Genomic DNA, 21,311 nt, shown 5'->3' with positions numbered 1-21,311 from the left:
ACGGTTTCATCAGATGGAAAACGACTTCCACCAAGGTGCTTTGTCATCTGTGGGAATAGGTGGTACTCTGAGGAAGCCACATTTGTGGAATAGGACGGGTGCTGAAGGAGCTGGGAGCAACAGGAGTGAATTGCAGCCATCGCAACAGCTGATGTAGGCATTGGCGCATTGTCCTGCTGAAACAGCAAACCTTTCCGGAGCATCCCTCGCCATTTTTCCTTAATTGCCGACCTCAGACGACGAATCTGAGCTGTATAGTATTCCCCGTTGATGGTTTGATTTTTCCAGACGAATTCCAGGAGAAGGACACCCTTGCAATCCCAAAACGTGGATCACATAACCTTGCCAGTGGATGGAACCACCTTTGCTTTTTAGGGGCGGGGGAAGGTGGGATGTTTCCACTGTTTCGAGGCTTCTTTTCACTCAGGACGATAGTGATGCACCCATGTTTCATTGATTGTAACGAATATATGCAGAAAAAGATTAATATCAGCTTCAAGAAGAAGAAGAACGTAAACTTTATTATCAAATCGATAAGATTTGAGTCCGGCGTATTTTTAGTGGGTCTGGGCACCCGCCGCGGACCAATTGCACATTTTCTGCAGAGCGAAGTTCTCTCAGACGTTTGTTCTCTAATGTCAAACGTCTGGGCACCCATCGGGCCGAAACGTTGTGCATGTTCAGGAGCTGTGTTAGAATATGGCCAACCCTCTCCCCTGATATACCCACACATTCAGCAATCTGCCGCTGTGTGACACGTCAATCAGCCATTACAATATCTTGCACTTTTGGACATTTTCATCTGTGTATAGAACTACCTTTGCTTTTTAGGGGCGGGGGAAGGTGGGATGTTTCCACTGTTTCGGGGCTTCTTTTGACTCAGGACGATAGTGATGCACCCAAGTTTTATGATCAGGGACCCTGATCACGAGAAATAAATTTATAGAAGAATAAAATTAGGCTGGAGTGCATGCGGCAGGCATTGCCAAATCCTGACTGGGAGATTACCACTATCGTTGAAAAGAAAAGTGTACAATCATTGCATTCTACCGGTGTTAACATATGGGGCAGAAACTTGGAGGTTAACAAAGAATCTCGAGAACAAGTTAAGGACCGCACAAAGAGCGATGGAACGAAAAATGTTAGGCCTAACGTTAAGAGACAGGAAGAGAGCGGTGTGGATCAGAGAACAAACGGGAATAGCCGATATTCTAGTTGTCATTAAGCGGGAAAAGTGGAGCTGGGCAGGCCATGTAATGCGTAGGATGGATAACCGGCGGACCGTTAGAGTTACAGAATGGGTACCAAGAGAAGGGAAGCTCAGTCGAGGACGGCAGAATAACACATATTGCATTGCAAAACAAGACCACGCGAAAAAGATTTCACTGGTGGGCTGCCAACTTTTCAGGCACCCCTCGTATGTACACATTGCCACATACTCAGTGATCCAAGTTGGTCCGATGGCTGGTTTCCAACCCGGTTCCGTCAGCACAGCAGCCCGATGCGCTACCCATACGACCACGGACTAGGCAGGCGGGAAAGCGGTTAGATACAAGCATACATAGATACACACATGCAAACATAGAGAGATATATAGCCCCTAGAAAGTGAGTGAAGTACGGTAAGAATGCTAACGGATTAAAAAAGTTCTTACACTAGCATTGTTTGTAAGATCACGATCCAGACAGTCGTGATGTTGGACATCCATTAGCCGAGGTGGCTGGCCAGTGGCAAAATAGCACTTACGAATGAAAGGCATTGTGAATTCGGCCCCTAGGGAAGAAAGCTATCGATGAAATAGATCAATCTCCTATGAAATGGTTGTGGGAACGAGTTAAGGAACCCCCGGGTGGGAAAAATTAGTTCAGAATGCTCCACTGCAGAGTTCCTTATAGCGCTGTGCAGCATGTACTATGTTTACACCTATTATAATTTTCTACGTCTTTCCATCGCCACCAGGCTTGCACGTAACGAGTTACATGTAAATAATTACACGTAATCATTTGATTGTCGGTAATTAAGTAATTGAACGACTACTTTGTTTACGCGGGAACGTTCACTGTAATTCAATTTTTTCAGTAACCGCTCACATGTACGTAACCAAGCATGGGTGTCGGCAGAGCGGTGCAAAAAGGGCACTTATCCCCCCCCTTTCAAGCCACACCTGTACTCCGCCCCTCCCCCCTCTCGCCACAATGCAACGGGTTTGCCCCCCCCCCCCCCCAAGAAAAAATCCTCCCGACGCCCTTGTAGCCAAGTACTTTATTTACGAGAGAATCTGCAACAGGAGGTGTAGCTTTGTGAACCTCAAGTTGGCAAAAAATACAGCAGAACGCCCGAGATTGTGCCACGCAGCAGCCTCGTGAATGCGCATGTTCAGACAGGAAACCTGGGAGCTCAGTGTTTGTTTCCTCTTTGGACCGGTACTGGTATGCCTCGATAGCGAAGGCCATTTAGGATATTAATACTAAAAAATCACACGACGATATTTTCAGCCTTTCATTAGCCCAACCAGGAATGTCTTCTCCCAGTCCCAGCAACAATGCAGCGCGGTGCTTCACAGCGGAACTAGATGTGGAGTAGCCACAATTTTGTACTCAAGATCCATATACGTTACAACACCGCCCTAGCCCCCAGCACGCACATCAAGCGAATTGGCTAACGTCCCTGTCTTTCCTTCGGTTTGGGAGCGCAGCTCTTTGGCGCCCGTTCCGGCGGCGAGCGTCGGCGTCGTCAGCGGCGGCGTAACCGAGCGAACGAGCGCGAACATTGAACGCGGAGCGCAGCGGGGGATGAAAGACGCGAGGAGGAAAGCGAAGGAGGAGGGTGCAGCAAAACCATGAGGTGGTAAGCGGAGGAAGAGGTTATGGCGAAAGCGTGAGAAGAGAAGCGTAGTGCGGCGATGATGCTAACGAGATGGCGCGAGAGTAGCGCGCGACGTCTGGGAGGTCTGCCGGCGGCGGCTGCTGTGAATCACGCCCACGCGTCATCCGCGCGCTGGCTCTCGCGATCTCCAGATTAGCAAGGCAGTCGCGCCACACTTCTCCAAACGAGACAGACTGTCCGCGTGAGACAATATATCTTGAAATGAAAGCACGTATGCAGCTGCGCTCAAATTTCGCATTAGGGAGTATCGCAATCGTCGGTCATTTTTTTTCTTTCTCGAGCACGTTTTCAATGTCGCTGCTGATGTCTTCGCAACAAAAACGAGGGACGATGAATGAGTTTTTTTAATCAATTATTGGAGCGGGTAAGCAATGTATGAAGGGCTGCAGAGGACACACTGAAAGTGACCGGCCAGCTCCGTCTGTTTACTGCATCTATACAATGTTGAATACGTCACGAGGAAAGTAACGTCGAAGCCGTCGATTATTTTTCAGTAATCCTCAATTACTTTCGTGGGGCAGTAATTCGTAACTATTATCAATTGCAGTTTTAATGAAGTAATTGTAATTCTGACTTGTTACGTGTTTTCTGTAACGTTTAAAAGACGAACGCCACATTACTCCTTCGGCCTATCTCTGGTTACCCAAGCTGTTAAAATGAGGTGACGACAGTACCCAGTACTTCCGGCACCATCAAATCAACCAGCGATCAATCAAACCCGGGTGATTAGCATCACATACCGTGCCCTCACCCTATAATCTATGCACGTATAGGGTTTCCAAGCGAAGTTTTCTGGTCACTTCCGCGGGCTTTCGCGTCCGTCGTCGTTTCCTCGTCGGGTGTATTTGTGAATGTATATGCTACAGATAACTTGTGCCCCTGGGTAGCTGCCGCTTACCGTTCTTGGGCACTCCACCACAATGGATGTGCCTCTGTGGCACAATGGGTATAAAGACTTAAAAACAATTAGTTTTTTATTAGTTTTTTTTACCTCGGACCCTTTTGAAAAGCCTACAGCAATTACTCTAAACACGCCACTGCAGACTCATTAGCTGGCCAGACGGACATCTTTTGTAAGAAAAGCTAAATCTATTCATTGACTAATTAAGCTTATGGCATTAATTCAGTTCACGGTTACAAACTTTACGACACATGTTTATAATGGCAAGTTGAAGGGAGTCGTCATAAAAGTCTTGTTCCGCGTTTCTACTCTTCAAAATGGCCATGCAGACTGAAATAACTGGCGCCAAATCATTCGTTCAATTTAGCGGCTCCCGCGACGCAACCTAGACGTAGTAGAGCGGCGTAAAATGAAGCTTGGCTATTGACCCTTTTTGCGGTGATGCCGTGGGCGCTGCAATATTTGATCACGTGGTGACGCGTCCATTGCTTGCCTCAACTGCCTCCGTTGCCTCCTTGTTTACAATGGAAGTGTATGACGCCGGCGCGGCTTAGAAAACCTCTGTTTTCTGAGATATCATGGACGGTGACTAGGTGGACGACACGAAGCTTTGATCACAGCCTCGGAGAACATGCAAAAGCGCTTTCGGAGCCGATTAACCTATGTCCAAACTGCGCAGCAACGTATATGGTGCTTGTTCTAAAAGCGGGGCTAAAAATGTATTCCAAGCTATCCAAGCTTTCCGATGATGAATTCCGTCAGGATTAGTGTGTTTCGCTCTTTGTTCGTTATTCGGCAAATATTTTGAAGCAGTGGCTTGTCAGTTTCTGACTCAGTGAAGTTCCTCGGTGCGGCCACTATCTGATTATTTTCTGCCTAATCGCTCGCGGGTGGGCTCAGTTCCGATAGATTTGTTCTTGCTGCTCACAAGGATTGAAAGGTAGCTGTTTTGTACATTGTAATACCTTGTAGCAAATATATATTACGGCTAGTAAGTCGCTTACTCTTGTGGACCGTCACCGAAACATTCAGCTTCGACCATTCGTGCGCCATAGCTGTAGTCCGTCATTTATTGTGCGTATACAGTGCGTATATATTCAAGTGTGCGCCCATTCACTTATTCTTGATACGTCGGCGATAGAGTGGGCGTAAGTTTTCCTGCCATTTGTATAGATAATGTGCGCGAAACTTACTATGACAGGAAGCGGCGCTACTACCACTGTCGTTTAACGAGTGGTACTCGTTAATGCCTCTTGCTGGCGTTCTGGGGATGAAGCTCTTTCTTTGAATGTTAGCGATACAAGGCTGGCGGATGAGCATATTTCTGTATCCTCGAGGAAAGCCGTACATCACGAACTCATTAAGTGCCGTACATCACGAAGTGCCGGTAACACGTTCGGACAGTTGCAGCAGCGGTCCGCGAACTTGGCCACACAGATTCATTCTATTCCTTAACATGCCAGTCACAATTTTTGCAGCCAACTACTGCACACACCTTCAATCCACATGATTCAGTCTAGCGCATGATTGGAGCACAGTGTGTTAGCGAAAACTCAGTTGCATTTCCGACAGCTGATCGCACAGAAGCAAAGTATATAGAAGCGGTAATGGTTTCGTATTCGTGCGCGGCCGCTGAGGAGAGATATGGTGCGCCGCCGTGAGCGCCATCTCGTTTCTCTAAAACAAACTGCTCCGCGAAAAGGGTCAATACGGCGCGTCAGAGCTGTCCGCCTCGACCCTGCTGCTGAAGTGAGTATGCATTTAATCCGGAGTCATGCGCAGTGGCGACCATAACGAGATGGTGGGTAAGCACGACGGCAGCTTCATTTCACGCCACATTTTTACGTCACGCAGGGGTTGGACGGAAAGCCGCGTGCGTAATCAGATAACTTGAACGAATAATTTGATGCCCGTTATTTCGGTCCGCATGGCCATCTTGAAATTATCGAACATGGAATTAGACATTTATGAAGATTCCCTTCAGCTTTCCTGTTAAACATATATGCCTTAAAGTTTGTAACTGAGAAGTAAAAAAAAATGTTTAACTGCTTTAAGGAAATAGTTTGCTTTGGTTTTTCTTGAAAGTCATGTCCGCCTGGGCCGATAATTCATCTGTAGCGACGCGATTTGAGTAACTTTTGTAATATTGTTTTAAGTATAAGAAGTTAAAAAAGACACTATATATTGTCACATTGTAGTGACGCTGAAGAACCAGCCAGTGCCAGACAGGTATTCGTCGATCGTACTTCTCTGTGCATGCATTATACACCACTCGTCAACATTATTCCCGCTACAAGCATCATACATTACTTTCGTCCTCCTGACGCAGACATCTAACAGCTGCAGGCGACGAGGCTTTGGTCGTGTTATCTGCTACCACTGCTTTCGCGCTAACACAAACAAGCTCCTCGTCATTTAGATTCCGACATTGCATTGTATCTGCGTGTTTTTCCCTCAGTGATTTCTGTTAGATATTGCCAGAGATTTCAAACACGGAATCTGCAATTCATTGATGTCCAGTGAAATGTCAAAGCACAGCGAAATGAATTTGCTCTCACCATATCAGAAACCAAGGCAAGCAGTTAGATTCGAAGCAATACAAATATATAGCGGTCTACAGAAGATGTGGTGCTTTCTTCGTCCCCCCCCCCCCCCCCCCGTGGTGAAGTGTATAGCGAAACGTGCCGTATTTTCGCGCGTATAACCCGCACCCCTAACTTTGAACCACGAAAAAGAACAAAATAACCTCGCGTATAACCCGCACGCGTATCCAAAAACAATGACTAGGAAGTTACAACTACGCGCAGTCATCATTTCGTTTTCAAAACACATTTATTTCAAAACGACTGCCGCAACGTTGTCAGTGCCGTCGTCCGATTCACTGCTGCCATCCGAGCCTTCATCGCCGCTGTCAAAGACGTAATCGTCTTCGGAACCATCTCGCAGCAGCTCTGTTGCCGATTTCTTCAGCAGCGGCTACGATCTTCAGTTTTTGTTTCACTGTGAAAGACTGCCGCCGAGACACACTCGTGATGCCTAAACAAGGCTGGCCAACTGTGCAAACTGGGCTTGCAAGAAACGGCACCTGACTCATGCGAAAAGCGTGCGAAAAGCATCTAACCAGACTATGAATGTGGATCTGGCTATAACCTGTGTTGGCCTCTTATTGGCTTAACACACGTGTTGGCTTATATGCGAGAAAATACGGTACATAAAAAAGCAAACCTAGGAAAATAATGTCTACAATCTGGTACCTTCCTTGGTCTGCACATATTCTCTGATTAGGTCCATGAAATGTTCATCGCTGCGAACTACAGTATATCTCATCCTCTCATGCAAAAAGTAAGCAGCCGACAATGCTGCGGTTCGCAGAAGCGGTAATATTGTTTTACTGGGCTAGTGTTCGCATATCCCATTGTAACGTTGCACAGGGACGACGGAAAGCGACCACCACCTCCTGACTAACTCTTGATTGTATTGCGCTTAGTGTTACACTGACGAAAGGCTAACACTAAGATCAGTGTAACACTAAGCGCAATACAATCATGAATGTCCATTAAAGTCCATTAACTAGCCCCGTTTATTGCTTTACTAAATGAATAACTCAAGTTTATTGAAAGGATCCAGGCACTTATCCTTTCAGCTCAGCGGCGTTTGGCGTCCCTGTGTACAGCGTTAGGCTGCAGCCGAACCACGTTCCATGAAGCCGCGTCATCGAATGTTTGCCGTCCCAAAAAGCAGCGCGTCTGCACCATAGTGTGTGCGCATGGGCGGTGCGAGGCCTCACGCTTCCGCGAAGGTGCGGACGATCGTGGAAAAGCGTTGGCGGCGGCGCTAACGAGATGTGCACCCATGGAGCTAGGCAGGGGCCCTCCGGAGCGCGTGCGCCAATCCGTGTCGCAAGCGGCGCGGTCGGACTCCGGAACCACGGAGCATCTCCCGCCTGCGAGTGTTCGCCATTCCGGTCAATGGCCACTGGCCTTTTGAACCTCCGAAGAGCGCTAATCGGGGCCGGACAGAGCGAGCTTTCAGGCCGGCTCGGTTTTCATTGTGGTCGGTCCGGATCACATCGGCGGCCGCTGGGTTGCGTCAAGGCGAGCGCCGTTCGACCATTGTGGTCCTCGGGGCTGCTCTGTGTGCGCCCACTGGCGATTGACTGCGTATTGTCTTGGCAGCGATGGCGAAGCCTGTAAGAAAGAAAAACAGAAAAATGAGGAAGAGAATTCAACTTTTTTTACCGCCGGTCGATGAGAAGCGGGCGCTGTGGTGGGCCTTCGTTGGGCTGTGCTGGCACGGGTGCACGCCCGAGAGAGCGAGTTTGCCGATCTTGCGCTTGTCGTTTTTTTGTTTGCAGATAGCCCGTTTTGAAAACTTGGCCCCTCTACGATATCTATGACGCCGTGCTTGCGCTCTGAAGCCTCGTGAGTTGAGAGTTGCAACACGCCGGTAACTATCGCCGGCATTAGACGCGAAACACCGCGCGGGTATCCTGATAGCCCGTCACGCTGTTTGTTCGCAGTGTATAGTGGCTACACGGGCGGCAACCTGCAGCGTTCCTCGCATGGGTCCGCTCGTATATGAGTAACGTTCCCCCGACGTCCTGAAAAAGCGTCTCTCAAGAGAGCGCAAACTGCTTTCACACTTCTTTTATAGCGAGTCATTATTATAACGCCTCTAGCGTTACCGTTTAGGAAGACGGGCCGCTTCTTAAGTGGCCGTCATCTTACACTGTCACGATGGCAGCCCTATTCCGAGCTCTCCGCGAACAGTATATACACACACGCTCGCTGGGGCGCCGGGCGTGTATATATCAGCGCGTTTCATCGGCGGCCGAGCACGCGGCGCCGTGTGTAAGCGTGCACGCACGCGGAGCGCCCCGTCCAGCTATAGTCCAGCGGGGCGCCAGGATTCTCAGGAAAGTCCGTCATAATGCTCGCGGGGCACAATGCGCCTCTTCTATAGCATGCAGCGCGAAACGGCCTGCGCCGCCGTTCTCTCCTTCTTAAGTATACACACGCTTGGCGGCCTCGTGCGCGTGGGTTTGCATGCGATGTAGCAGCTTCCTTCACTGAAGGCAGCAAGGGGGGAGCGAAAGGGTCGCGTCCCGCCCCCGGGCCGAGCGGCCGCTAATCGGCTCATCGCGCCCGGGGATCGCTCACGCAGGAGGCGTCGATGGCCGCGGCGATATTTTCGCCGGGGCTGCTTAATCGGCCCCGCTATGTAGCGCTGCTGCTGCTGCTGCTTGCTGCTGCTAGCCGGCTGCGCGCGCTATATCAACACGCCGAGGAGCCGCCGCTGTTCCTGGTCGACGGGCAAATTAACAGGGGGGACGTCGGCGGGCCGCTCCGAAACCGGACCGAAAGCGCAATTAGCCCCGTCGACTTTTTAAGCGCAATTCATTAGGGCGGCCCGCCCCTGAACAAACACGCGCGCCAGATGGACGCCGCCTCTGCTGCAGCCGAGGCTTGGCTCGGCTTTGTGTGCACGCACTCGCTGGCGATGCGAGAAGCCGAGTCGCTGTCGGCGAGCCGCTTATCGCGAAAACCGCGGGCGTAGACGACTCGTGAGACGCCATTTCGGGTTCGCTGAGACAGGCGCGCGCTCCAGGCGAAAACAAACAAAGCGAGCGGGGCTAAACTCTTTCGGTGTTGCTGCGCATTTGCGCTGCTTGTGGAGTCGTTTAGCTTCCTTCACGTGGCAGCAGAGGCGGCCGATTTGGCTGTGCGCTTGCTTCGCTGCCCAGAGCACTGCACAAATGACTCGATAAGGAACGTATTTAGGGGGCAATTGCCGGTTGTTGTTGATTTTTGCGCAGCAGCTGAGGATGTTATTCTTCTGTAGATATTAATAACTGTACGCATTCCGTAGATGTGCGCGCAAACTGAACGAAGCCTTTGCAAAGGCTGTCCCTTACGGGCAATGATAAGTCGACGCGGCAATGGTGCTCTAAACAGGCGCTTTCTTGCTTATTATTAAAGCGCGCCCGGCAGCATGTCGTTGTTCAAGATAAGGCGCCGTGACGTATGAAATCATGGAAGAAAGAAAAATGGCAGAGTAAGAAACTCGTTTCGTCGCGATAGGCTTTTCTGCCCACGTTGCGAAGTCCCAAATTGTGCTAGCGCTTCGCGGCCATACAAGATTCCAGCTTATGTAATTCGCTTTGCTCTTTAAGCGAGCGCTAAATGTGAGGCCGCCACCCTCCCCACCCAATCCAGCGGTCGTATGCGAGCACCTCCCAGTGAATGGCGGGGGCGGGAGCATATATGCGCCAGCACGCACAACGCCACCAGAAGCTTTCATGTTACGCCTTCGAGGCTCTCCAACGGCCGCGGAGATGGGGTGATTTAGGGCTCGCTCTAGCGCTAAGCCTGTTTAACGGCACTATCCCTGCAGAGCACAACGTGAAGCCACCTTCCGACTGCGCTCAATGAACATGTAAAATGGTGGACGTGTTCGGTGGTGTATCAGGGCCCGTTATTCGCAGCAAGTTATTAAGCCAGAACTGTTTGTAAGAGCACCAACCAGCGAATTGCCGTGTTGAGCATATTGTTATGGAAGGCTGCCGGTCAATCGCGAATAGTACATTTAAAAGTACAATCTTCTTGAATTCGGCCCCTAAAAACAATTTCGCATTATTTTTACTGGGTATACGAGTCATCAGTGAAATGAAATCGAATGATAGTGATTTTAAGCCGACGATTCGCAGAAACACAAAAAATAACGCCAGGAAGCCTTCATTCTAAAAGCCGAGAATCCACGCTTCGGCAGAGGGTAGCACATGTAGACCTGGAGGCTAAGACACCACTGAGGTCCTCCATTCGCTTCGAGTGTTCCCACGCGGAATTCTAGGTTATTAACTCGGCTTTCTCGTCGTTGTTGTTTTTGCTGCTGGTGCTGCTCGGCTGGAAGCGTAACTGATCGTGCGTTAACGGGGGTTCGCGGAAGCGGTAAAGAATCCCGCTGATATATCAATCAGCTCGCCGATCGGGATGCCTTTGTTAGCGGCATTTACCGGTGAATTATATCGTATAATACAAGCCAATACCGCGGATTAACCTGCCAAGGTGCCAACGTAGCTCACCCCTTTTAAGCTACGCACGCCGTCACAGCCGATTTCTTCCGGCACATTGGCTCCCGCACTCGCGACTACATCGGACGCTAACGCTTCGTTAGTACTGTGTATGCACGAAAAGCTCCTCCTCTTCGAGAGCAGAGCCTCCGAACGTGTTCCGCCAGCTCGGCGCGCCATCATCACATTCACTGCAAAGCGATAAATGGATTCGGAATATGCATGCATCGAGCGCTCCCGGTCCACCTGAAGCGCTGCTCTCGGCGGGCTATTCGCAGGTGGCGCTGTACAGCGCGCGCAATGCAGCTCTTCTTCCGTGCGGCCACCGCACCATGGTCGCTGTTGCCTCTTCGCCTGTCCGCGCTGGCCAACTGCTTTTCATTAGCGCGCGGTTTGCATTGACGGCGGCTGCTTCTTGCTGCTGCTGCTTGGCAATGCGCGCCTGCTAACGTTCTACTGCAGCGACTCCTCGGCGCGCACCGCGTAATGGCGAGTCAGTGTCGATTGGCGCGCGTAATGACCAGCAGCAGCTCGAATGCGCGCTCCACGTTTCGTATAGCCAGCTGCACGTTCCTGCTCGCCGTCCCCCCCATTAATTCCGTGCAGCGGCGTCGGGAACTGCAGTCTTCGCGGAACGGGCGCAACAGGGGGTATAGTTAGCCCAGATTCGGCCGGCATCTATCTAGAAGCCACGGCGCGGACTGTTCGCGGAGCGCGTGTGAAGTCGCGAAGGCGAGCGAGATTCAAAAGGCCCAGGCCGGTGTGCGCCTCGAGGCAGGAAAAAGATGACGTGCAGATCGTTCATGTGTACGTACGTACGTGACATTTTTCGGTAGTCGGAGCGGGAGGAAAAAGATGGGCTCAGATAAGGCGCGCTTCGCACCATCGGGCAGCGCAGTTGGACGAATCGCTCGGTAACCAGAACGTGCGCAATGGAGCTCGCGCTCGTAAGTGGTAGGGGAACGAAAACAAAAAACAAAAAGCTCCGGTTGTCTTCACGCCACTCCTGAACGACTTGTATTTGAGAACCGATGGACGCTGCGCGACTGTATATACGACGCTAAGCAACTATATGTGTACCAACGCTACGTAAGTATATGCAACGTTATTACATGTATACACTGCCGCGCGATGACGACACGCATCGACGCGATAAACGATGCCAGGCGTTGATGTGGAGGAGCAAGCGCCCCGCGTTTGTTCTGTCCCACTGCCTCTCTTCCAACGCCCTTCTGCACGCGCGAAATCAGAGCCCGACACCTAACGCCCCCTGAGCGCGATGACGTGAAACCTCCACGAGCAGCTCCAGCTGTCAAAGACACAGCTGCAAGGTGCATTCACCACTTCCGGAATCACCACGATGCCTCGATCGTGGCGTTTTTTGTTGCTTAATTACGATGCCAATTTGTATATGTTGCATGAACTTGATGGGTATCAACCAGATTGCGGTTCTTTAGAATGCGTTTTGAGTTTATTTCTGGGTGTATCTGGTGCCGAAGCAGCCTTTCTTTTGTACAGCGCTGTTTCGCGTTACATGTTAGCTCAGGCTGCAGATCTTCACATGAAGGTTGCCTATATTGGCTCCGTCACTAAAGGAAGGCCATCTGATATGCTTCAGCGCTTTACCGCGTACAAACTGGGGCCTAATTCACAAAGGTTTCTTTTTAGTGCATGTACTTTTTTTTAAAGAGGAACTGGCAGCCACCGCTAATTGTTCGCCGTCAGGATTGGCGTATGCCTGTTTCGACGTACTGAACAACATTTGCGTACGAAACGTTTTGCGAATAGCGGGCCCTTATAATTGGAAACTCTGGGTCGGAGCGTGAATATACAATGTATCACTATCCCAGCTTCCTTGGTATTTAATTAGTTGCACAACTCATGCACGCCACCCCCAGGATTCTAGGGGATGTCTGATTTACCTTTGACACTTGTTATAGCGACGGCGAGCCGCCTTGTCCAAGAAATTGCTCCATCACCGTTTGGCAAAGCTGTGACGAAACACATTCGCACGTAATGTGAACCCGTCACCACGTCCAGTGTTGAGCGCTATACTTCTCGATCCGAGGTCGATTTCGTCCGAGAGCGCGTGACCTGGCGCAAAAAAAAAAAAAAAAAAAGAAAGAAAAGCGTCAGGAGCTGGCCCGTGTTTCTGAAGGCGGCAAATGATTTCTGACGATGTCGCGAGGGACCACTCGACAGCGGCTCGCTGCATGCAATCTCCAACGGGCAGCCAAGTGGCTCCCGCGCCGAATGCGCGCCGACCGATGATGGCCAAACAAGCGTGTCCGCTGCGGCTCATTGCTCGGGGGCCGGGACAGAGGGCGCTGCGCAGCGCAACGCCAGCGGCGAAGAAGGAGGCTCCGGTAATGACCGTGATCAAGACGCCGGTCCGCGACGCGTTTGTGCGCGGCTGCGCCTCTCGCGTATAATTAAGAGCGGGCCAATCAATAAATCACGCCGCAGCTAGGCAGCGAGAGACGCCAAGACGGGGAAGGGAGAAACGAAGTAGTAGAGAGAGAGAGAGAAAAAGAAGAAATAAAACGACGAAGGCGGCATGCAACGGCGGCAAAAGAAGTCGGCGGTGAAAAGAGTGCGCGCGCGAGGCAGCGCTCTTCCCATGGAGGAGGCGGCGTTCCTCCGAGCGCGCGGTTAATTGCGCGCCACGCTCGGCTGCGCCGAGGGACGCAGAACGGCGGCCCATGCCGCGTTTTCCCGCGCACAGATCGCGTCGTGCGCGCGCACCGGTAGGCGTGTTTCCATTCCGCAGCCGGAGTGAGCCGTCAGGCACGGCCAAGCTCTGTAGCTGTGTACCTCCCGTTCAGCTACATACGCATGTGGCCCGACTTTCTTCATCGGGAACGCAGTCTCCCCTATTGTCAGACGTCAGGGCGCACTTTGCAACGAGCAAGCACACGCAATGAAACTATCGATGATGCGCCCGGTAACGCGCAGAATGTTAGGGATCACGTGACTCGGTGCTGAGGCGCCAGCACGCGACCAATTGACTCGCAGCGCTTCGCGGCCGAATCTCAATTGTAATCGGCACAGCGTTTGTAAAGGCGCCTACAATGTGCGCTCTAAAAAACACAGCAAAAAAAATTAAATTATGGGGTTTTACGTGCCAAAACCAGTTCTGATTATGAGGCACGCCGTAGTGGGGGACTCCGGAAATTTGGACCACCTGGGGTTCTTTAACGTGCACCTAAATCTAAGTACACGGGTGTTTTCGCATTTCGCCCCCATCGAAATGCGGCCGCCGTGGCCGGGATTCGATCCCGCGACCTCGTGCTCAGCAAAAAAAAAAAAACACAGCAACTGCTGACAGCTCCATTGAGCTTGCAGTTGCTTGTCCCATACTCAATTTCGGGAAATGACCGTACCTCCCTAATGAAGTGCAGTTACTCTGTTAGTGGCAAATTGCTGCGAAGCTACTCTACTGTCAGTGTATATCAACGTTTGAAACTAGAGTTCAATACGGGATAAGAAGTAACTCTCTCATAAAAGAAAAAAAATGGTCATCGACGAGTTTGACATTGTGGCTGCACGCATGACGCATTAGTCGCATGCCTTTATTCCTATATCGCGCGGCTTGAGTCGATACAGGAGTGTATACCGATCGCTTTCTAAATGACATGGCTTATCCCTGCTCCCCCCCCCCCTTTTTTTTCTGTTTCGCTTCATTTTCAAAAGTGGCTCCTTAATCGAAAAGTCGTGGTGAACGAGGCAATCTAACTTTTGGCAGTCAACTTGCGAGTGTTTGGCAGTAGATATGCGGGCGTAAGTAACTCGGCTGTAAATGAAGATATGTATGTCTCTACAGGCAGTGAGACGGCGAGACTGACGAAAAGTGGAGGGCAGCTAGATTGGAAGCTACGGCGAATATCATATTTTGCCCTGTGCAGTAGGGAGCGTAAAGTGCGCGTGTACTACGTACGAATGCATTCCTGTCATCAGTAGTAACTTGCTATGGGGGTATGGCCAGACAAACATCTCCAGTATCCATCAAAGAATATTTCTCTCTCTGCATAACTCAAGCTTGCATTTTCGAAGCACTTCGTTCAATGCTCTGATATTCACTTGAAAGGTCTTCTTTCAAACCTTCGCATGCCACCGCCCCAGATGTGGGTATGCCATCTGGCCGACCAGATATGCCAACCAATGCCTCTCGTGTGGTGGGAGGGCATCTTTGCCCCATGCGACATGGAAGTGCAAATCACTGCCCCAAAATTTAAATTCATACCAATTAGCACAAAATTCTTTTAGGATAGCCTTGGGCAGCCCTGCTTGCCCAAGACTGACCTGGAGACTCACTTGCGGCTCCTCGGCCAGGCCCGTTGCTTGGTGGTGGCCACTGGAGTCCTGGACTGAGGACCCACCCTCCTGCTCCCATAACCTTACTTTTGCTCAGTCACGTTCTCTCTCTTTCAAACGTTGAATTTAGCTGCGTGAGCTTTGTGTGAGGCGTCATTTTCAATCGCGACTCCTTTTCATCGCAGTAGCCGAGAGATTTTCATCCACCCAGTGAGTAGCAACCGCATTATTATTTATTTATTTATTTATTTATTTATTTATTTATTTATTTATTTATTTATTTATTTATTTATTTATTTATTTATTCATTAATTTATTTATTTATTTTCAATGCCCGTTACAGAATAGAGTGGCGACGAAAGATCAAAGTACAGTTACAAGATGAAGTAATTATAGCGTACAATGTGGCAGCTTTAATGCAGAAATATTGATGAAGTTACGATGGAGGTGAGCAGGTGGATCCAATCAGTCGCAGTCTTCTGGAGGAACGAGCCAAAAAGTAAGTAATGTTTACAAAAAGGAACGCCAACTTTCTTGCTTAGGTTTGTACGTGACAAAATATACAATTACTCATGAATTAGTTTTTCTCTCAATCCTGTATTAGTGAATTTTTTTTCAAATAAAAATATGGACATTAAGAGCGATGGTATCCCAGAGTGACCAGAGAAAGTGCCATGCAGTGCGTACAATCATGACTAATCATCGAGACTTCAAAGGAGTTTGTTTGAACCTCGGGGCTAAAGCTGCCGCGGAATGCATTCGTAATTGTTGTAGCCTTCGTTTTCTTCGCAATTTGCACATGTATATCGAACCTCTCTGACATTTAGAAAAAGAGTTCATAGGCTTCATTTCTTTCCCTCCTCTTTAAACTGCTTGGCTTTTGTTGTCTCTACGAGCTTTCAACGTCAGTGCTTATTCAGGTTCGATTCCGAGAAGCTTTATGCTTATTCGTGTCTCGGGCATTCTCTGACCTTCGTTAACAGCCGCACACTAAGGCGTTTCACCCGGTGCACGCTGGGGGACTCAGTAGCGACAGAACTGATTTCATCAAACTTTCAAGCAACCGAGTCCGCAATATTGATTGATTCATTCATTCATTCATTCATTCATTCATTCATTCATTCATTCATTCATTCATTCATTCATTCATTCATTAGTTCGTTCGTTCGTTCATTAATTCATTGGTAGGTATTGTTTCATTTCCCAAAGCAACGTAAGGGCTGTCGTCATCATCACCATCAGCCTATTTGACATACACTGCAGCACTAAGACTTTTGCCAGCAATCTGCGATTACTCCTGTCTTGTGTCAGCCAGCCTACTGCATCCCACGCCTGAAAATTTCTTAATCTCATCACAACCTCCAACCCTTGGCCTCAGCTAAGAGAGGCACTCATTCCGCATGAGAAGTGCATATTTAATGGGCTGGCTATACGGCGAGCTACCCCGAGTTCCAATGTCGCCTTGGCAACCACTCAGCTTGTACACATTATCGGCTTCAGATAATTTATGCGCCTTCGCCGCTATGCTGTGTGAACCGTGCACGCCTCACGGAAAAAAAAAGAAACGTGGTCAAGCCTTGCGGTAATTAAAACATTTTTTTGCTACAACTAGTTGCCCGCAAGTATATGTTTGTAATTCGGTAAAGGACGCTTTACGTAAGGGATTGAGAATGTGCGAATGCAGGCGTGACACAACACATACATACTACACATGGGTAGGTGTAACGCCTGGCACCGTCTGAGGTTGAAGCCGCCTGTACGGAAACACTCACTCACTCACTCACTCACTCACTCACTCACTCACTCACTCACTCACTCACTCATTCACCTATTTACTCGCTCACTCACTCGTTCGTAATCTGATCACTAGACTAGCGGTTTGCTTTCAAACAAGTCACATAGAGTGCTTGTTACGCAAGCTTCAAAGCCCGCGCCTAGAGCTTACAAAAGCTTGGAAGGCTCATACTTCACTGCTGGCCTGGAGGATAGCGCATGATCGCATTCTCACACGGAAGTAGACTCTGTGTCAGTAGCAAGTGAACTCGCTCCACAGGGCTGGCCACCGTCTGTGATTCCTCCGCAAAGACGATTTCGCCTAAACGACACGTAGGTGGAACTGGGCCTGCCTCTATTTACGGTGCCCGAAAATGTCAGCTGAGTGCCATCATTAGTGAGAAGTCCGCGAACCACATAACTGCGTAACTGTAAAAAGCTGCAGTCTACGAGATTATATACGCCGATCGTCAGTAAAACGGGCGGAGAAAGGGAGCTGAGAAAACCAATTGCCGAGCAGTGTTTTGACCAAGACTGTAAAACTGTACAACACTATGTTGCTTGCCTGTACTATAGTACAGGCTGGAAATCCGAATACCAGGCTGCGTGTCCAGGCTGCAAAAGTATTTAACTTTTTGTCAGGTCTTGCCCTCCGGAAATTTTCGTCACAGACTGTACGTATATATGCTTTTCACTGGACACACCCTAGAATCCAAGCGATGAATGTTTCACTGTTTTGTTTATTGACGTGTGCCTGCGAAAACAAGTTGGCCATTGCTCTTTCCACGTCGCCTACCCAACTCCCCAGCAAAGGACTTTGTAACATCTGTCAAAGGCGAAAGCGGTAAGAGAAAGCGTGGTGTTATTTCACAAAGTTCAAGCCCAAAATATTCTTATACTTATTGTTAAGCCGAGTTGCTCTTACATGTGATGAACGAGAAGAAAGTAAACCGAGAGCCCGATTTTTAAAAGTCATATCATAAGAAGCCAACAAACAAAGACACCAAGGACAGCATAGGGAAATTCATTTGTTCATTACACAGCGAAGTCTCGAATCCGGCAGCATTGATGCCTTCAGGCAGCATGTGTGGGTTTATTAACCACAGTCTTCACCTAAAAATATCAAAAATAGTATGTTTCACATCCGACGTCAAGGCCGTAAGGTGTGGCGCTGGCTAACGCTCCCAGGTTTAGCTTAGTGGATGAACATAAATACCCCAGAAAGTGCATGGGAAACGGCACCGCGGTAGCTCAATTGGTAAGAGCATCGCACGCGTAATGCAAAGACGTGGGTTCATACCCCACCTGCGGCCAGTTGTCTTTTCATCCCCTTTCATTTCCATTGATTTATCATTTCTTTAATTCAGTTATTAAGTACATGTAATTTGCCTATGGTGTCTTTAGTGTCTTAGTTGGCTTCTTATGATCTTGCTTATGATGTATGTTACAGACCGCGCTTTCATAAACGTCATCTTGACTGGCGCCTTAACTTTGCGCGGGCATCTTACCCAGGTCTGACGATGCATTAGTTTCATCTTCGAGCTTCAGCCTGAGCACGCACTAAAGGGCAGACATTCTCGACATGAACACCAGCGCCTCTAGAGGTCGTGAGCCATAGAAGCAGGCGTTGAAACGCCGCCTTTCCTGATTATATATCTCCCTGCGCGGGAAGTGAGCTGGAATTACCGTGCAACGCACGTGATGGAATTTGCTAGGCAGCACGTGCTGAGTGCAGTGGTGCTGTGTTTTGTTCCTTTTTTCTTTTTTTTTTCTTTATTAGACGACCGCTACTAATGCCGCACGCCTCACTGAAGCTATCCAGACTTCTCCCACCTACAAAAAGAACGGAACATCATGTTTCTGTGACTAAAAAATCAATTTAAATAATAATGTAAAGGTAGGCACCGCCACTTCTACCTGGGTCTTTTCACTCTGAAAATTGTCGCTCAAGCCATTTGTGCCAGAACAACATCATTTATTTATTTTATTATAGTGACGGATCACACAAAAGAAGCTGGGCTTTCTCCCTACCTCTCTAAAACTTCGCTCCGTAACTTGTCGCATTGCATCTGTTTCGTAAACACGGCGTGAAGTTAATGAGCACTGAAGTTCATGCACAAATTAAAAATGAAAACCAATAACAGACATCTTTATAGGGCGCTAGTATATCTCACGTATGTAACACAAGAATATCAAAGAAGCACGGTAGTCCACATTGCATTAGACAGCTTTACACCAGACGACGACGAAGAAATTAAGTTTCGTGGATGACAATCCGCGGAAATTTTTTCATTTCCTAAGTTTTCACGACAGTAGCCTGTGAAAACGCCAATGCAAGCCTTGCTCAGAAAATAAGTATCTGTGTAAATAACTAACGGTGTGCAACTGCTGAGAAGCCTTCTTAATGCTAAGGATCTATGGTATCATTTCTTTTAAGGGGCGCGTTTCTAAAGTCGCTGTTTACCAAGTGCCGTCTAAACATCTATTAGAAGTGTAAACATAAACCTGCCAGCGTCAAAACCGTTCGTTCGAGCGGTGGCCGAGTGTTTTCGCCGTTCAGTTTTTGCGTATAGCCTAACTGAAGTTCCTTGGTTCGATGGGGACAGAAAATCATCGTCCTCTTTCCCCTGACGCTGAATAAATTAATCAACTTGCCTAACACGAAGTGCTTTAGGTCACTGTTTGTGTCATCGGGGAAATTCCAGATTTTAGAGTCGAAGCTTGGCGCGCCGTGCCACGCGTTGGCGGAGCGGGCATACTGAATACAAATATGGCCTCAGGCATGTGAACTGCTTAGCGCACATGCAATGAGCAATTTCCTTGGCACCTTAATGAATTCATCCAACGCCTCACACCTCAGCCGCCAGAGAAAGTGAGAAAGTTTCGCTAGACTGGAGAGAGAGGTCTGATTGGAAACGCGGGCTGTCAAGTTATACGGTGCATGTGCTACAAGTCCAGCTCGCTAATTAACTCGTCATTGAGCGGGTACAGCCCCGTGCTATGCCCCCCCCCCCCCTCCCTCACTGCTCGAACTGCAGCCGAATGTTCAAAGTCACGGCGTACAGCGGCGCTGGTCGTGACACGCGAGAGGGCCTCAACGCGAGACCTTGAGGCACTGCAGCGGACACCTCGGGATCTTCGAGCTTAGTATGCGTGGGACCCCGCGTGGCCGAAAAGAAAGGCAGGAAACAATTTCAATTAGCGAATGTTTGCGCACCATACGAGAGGGGTCTCGAAGTGAAGGGCAACTCTGGGATTAATGTGAACTGTACGACTGGTGAATCGCGAAACGCATGGGCGTATTCGCCATTCGCTCTCGGCGGTGAAACGTTACGGTCGCACAATAAGGGAACGTCTCAATGCGATCGCCGGCTTCTACACGCCTGAGCGACACGTGGTGCGTACAGTGCATATACTGGCCAGTGTTACGCTATTCAATGCGTTCTCGCCCCGCCGAGCTCTATGCAGCTGCCCCATCTCTAAAGTATATTTATCCAAAGGTTCGTCTTGGATGCTTAGCGGCTTCGGATGAAGCTGCAGGCTACCAAGCGTGGGAAGTTTCTGCGTGCTCTTAACCAGCAGCGACTTTGCATTTCGACGGCCTTCGCTGTACTTCGACAAAAAATGTTGTGCCTCTACCGCATTTCCTCCAGTGTATGCACAGCCCATCACCTACGAGACACGACTGCACCGCTACTCAGCACCCTAGTTATCAAGTTTCCATGTGAGCTGCATGTCCACCGCTCACTGCGCTGCGGGGCAGTTGATGCTCTTCGCGTTTGCAGGTATCCGAAGTCCTGATGGTAACATCGTTTATCCTGCAAAGCGAGGGAAATCGCTGAGGCGAGCTTCTCCTCATAACGCCACTTGTTGCGGAGAAGCCAGCTTCGAAGAACGCTTTTTTTTTTTTTTTTTTATGGTAAGCGACACGCGTACCTTTCACGCAGCTTATGGGGTAGCAGCGGTGCCGTCACGTGCCGACGAAGATGAAAAGTAGATTTTGGTTCACAGAATTTTCCCGCCAGATGGCAGCACACGTAAAGTTGGCGTAGGTATATTGTATTTACTTGCCGTGCATGAGAGGGGGGTCGTTCGGAGCTGTAGTGCGCTGGATTACAGGGTGAATTTCATGCGTTGCGAGCTTAACTATGCCAGTTGTTCCAAATGTCAGCCATTCTTTCAGAAATAGGTGATGTGATACACACTAATTTTTTGCTGGCCAAGATTCATACCAACGGCGGTTATCAGAAACTGCGCGATATTATAATCGCCAATAAACATTTTTAATGGGCAAAAGTTGACCTGATAAAGTTTTACTAAACTCCTTTAAGGTAACCATATTTAGGCGGTTAGCACTAATCTTAATTA

The sequence above is a fragment of the Dermacentor silvarum genome, chromosome 1, assembly GCF_013339745.2.
Source record: "Dermacentor silvarum isolate Dsil-2018 chromosome 1, BIME_Dsil_1.4, whole genome shotgun sequence".
In the NCBI taxonomy this organism is placed as follows: domain Eukaryota; kingdom Metazoa; phylum Arthropoda; class Arachnida; order Ixodida; family Ixodidae; genus Dermacentor; species Dermacentor silvarum.
Note: the sequence above shows the minus strand (reverse complement) of the source record.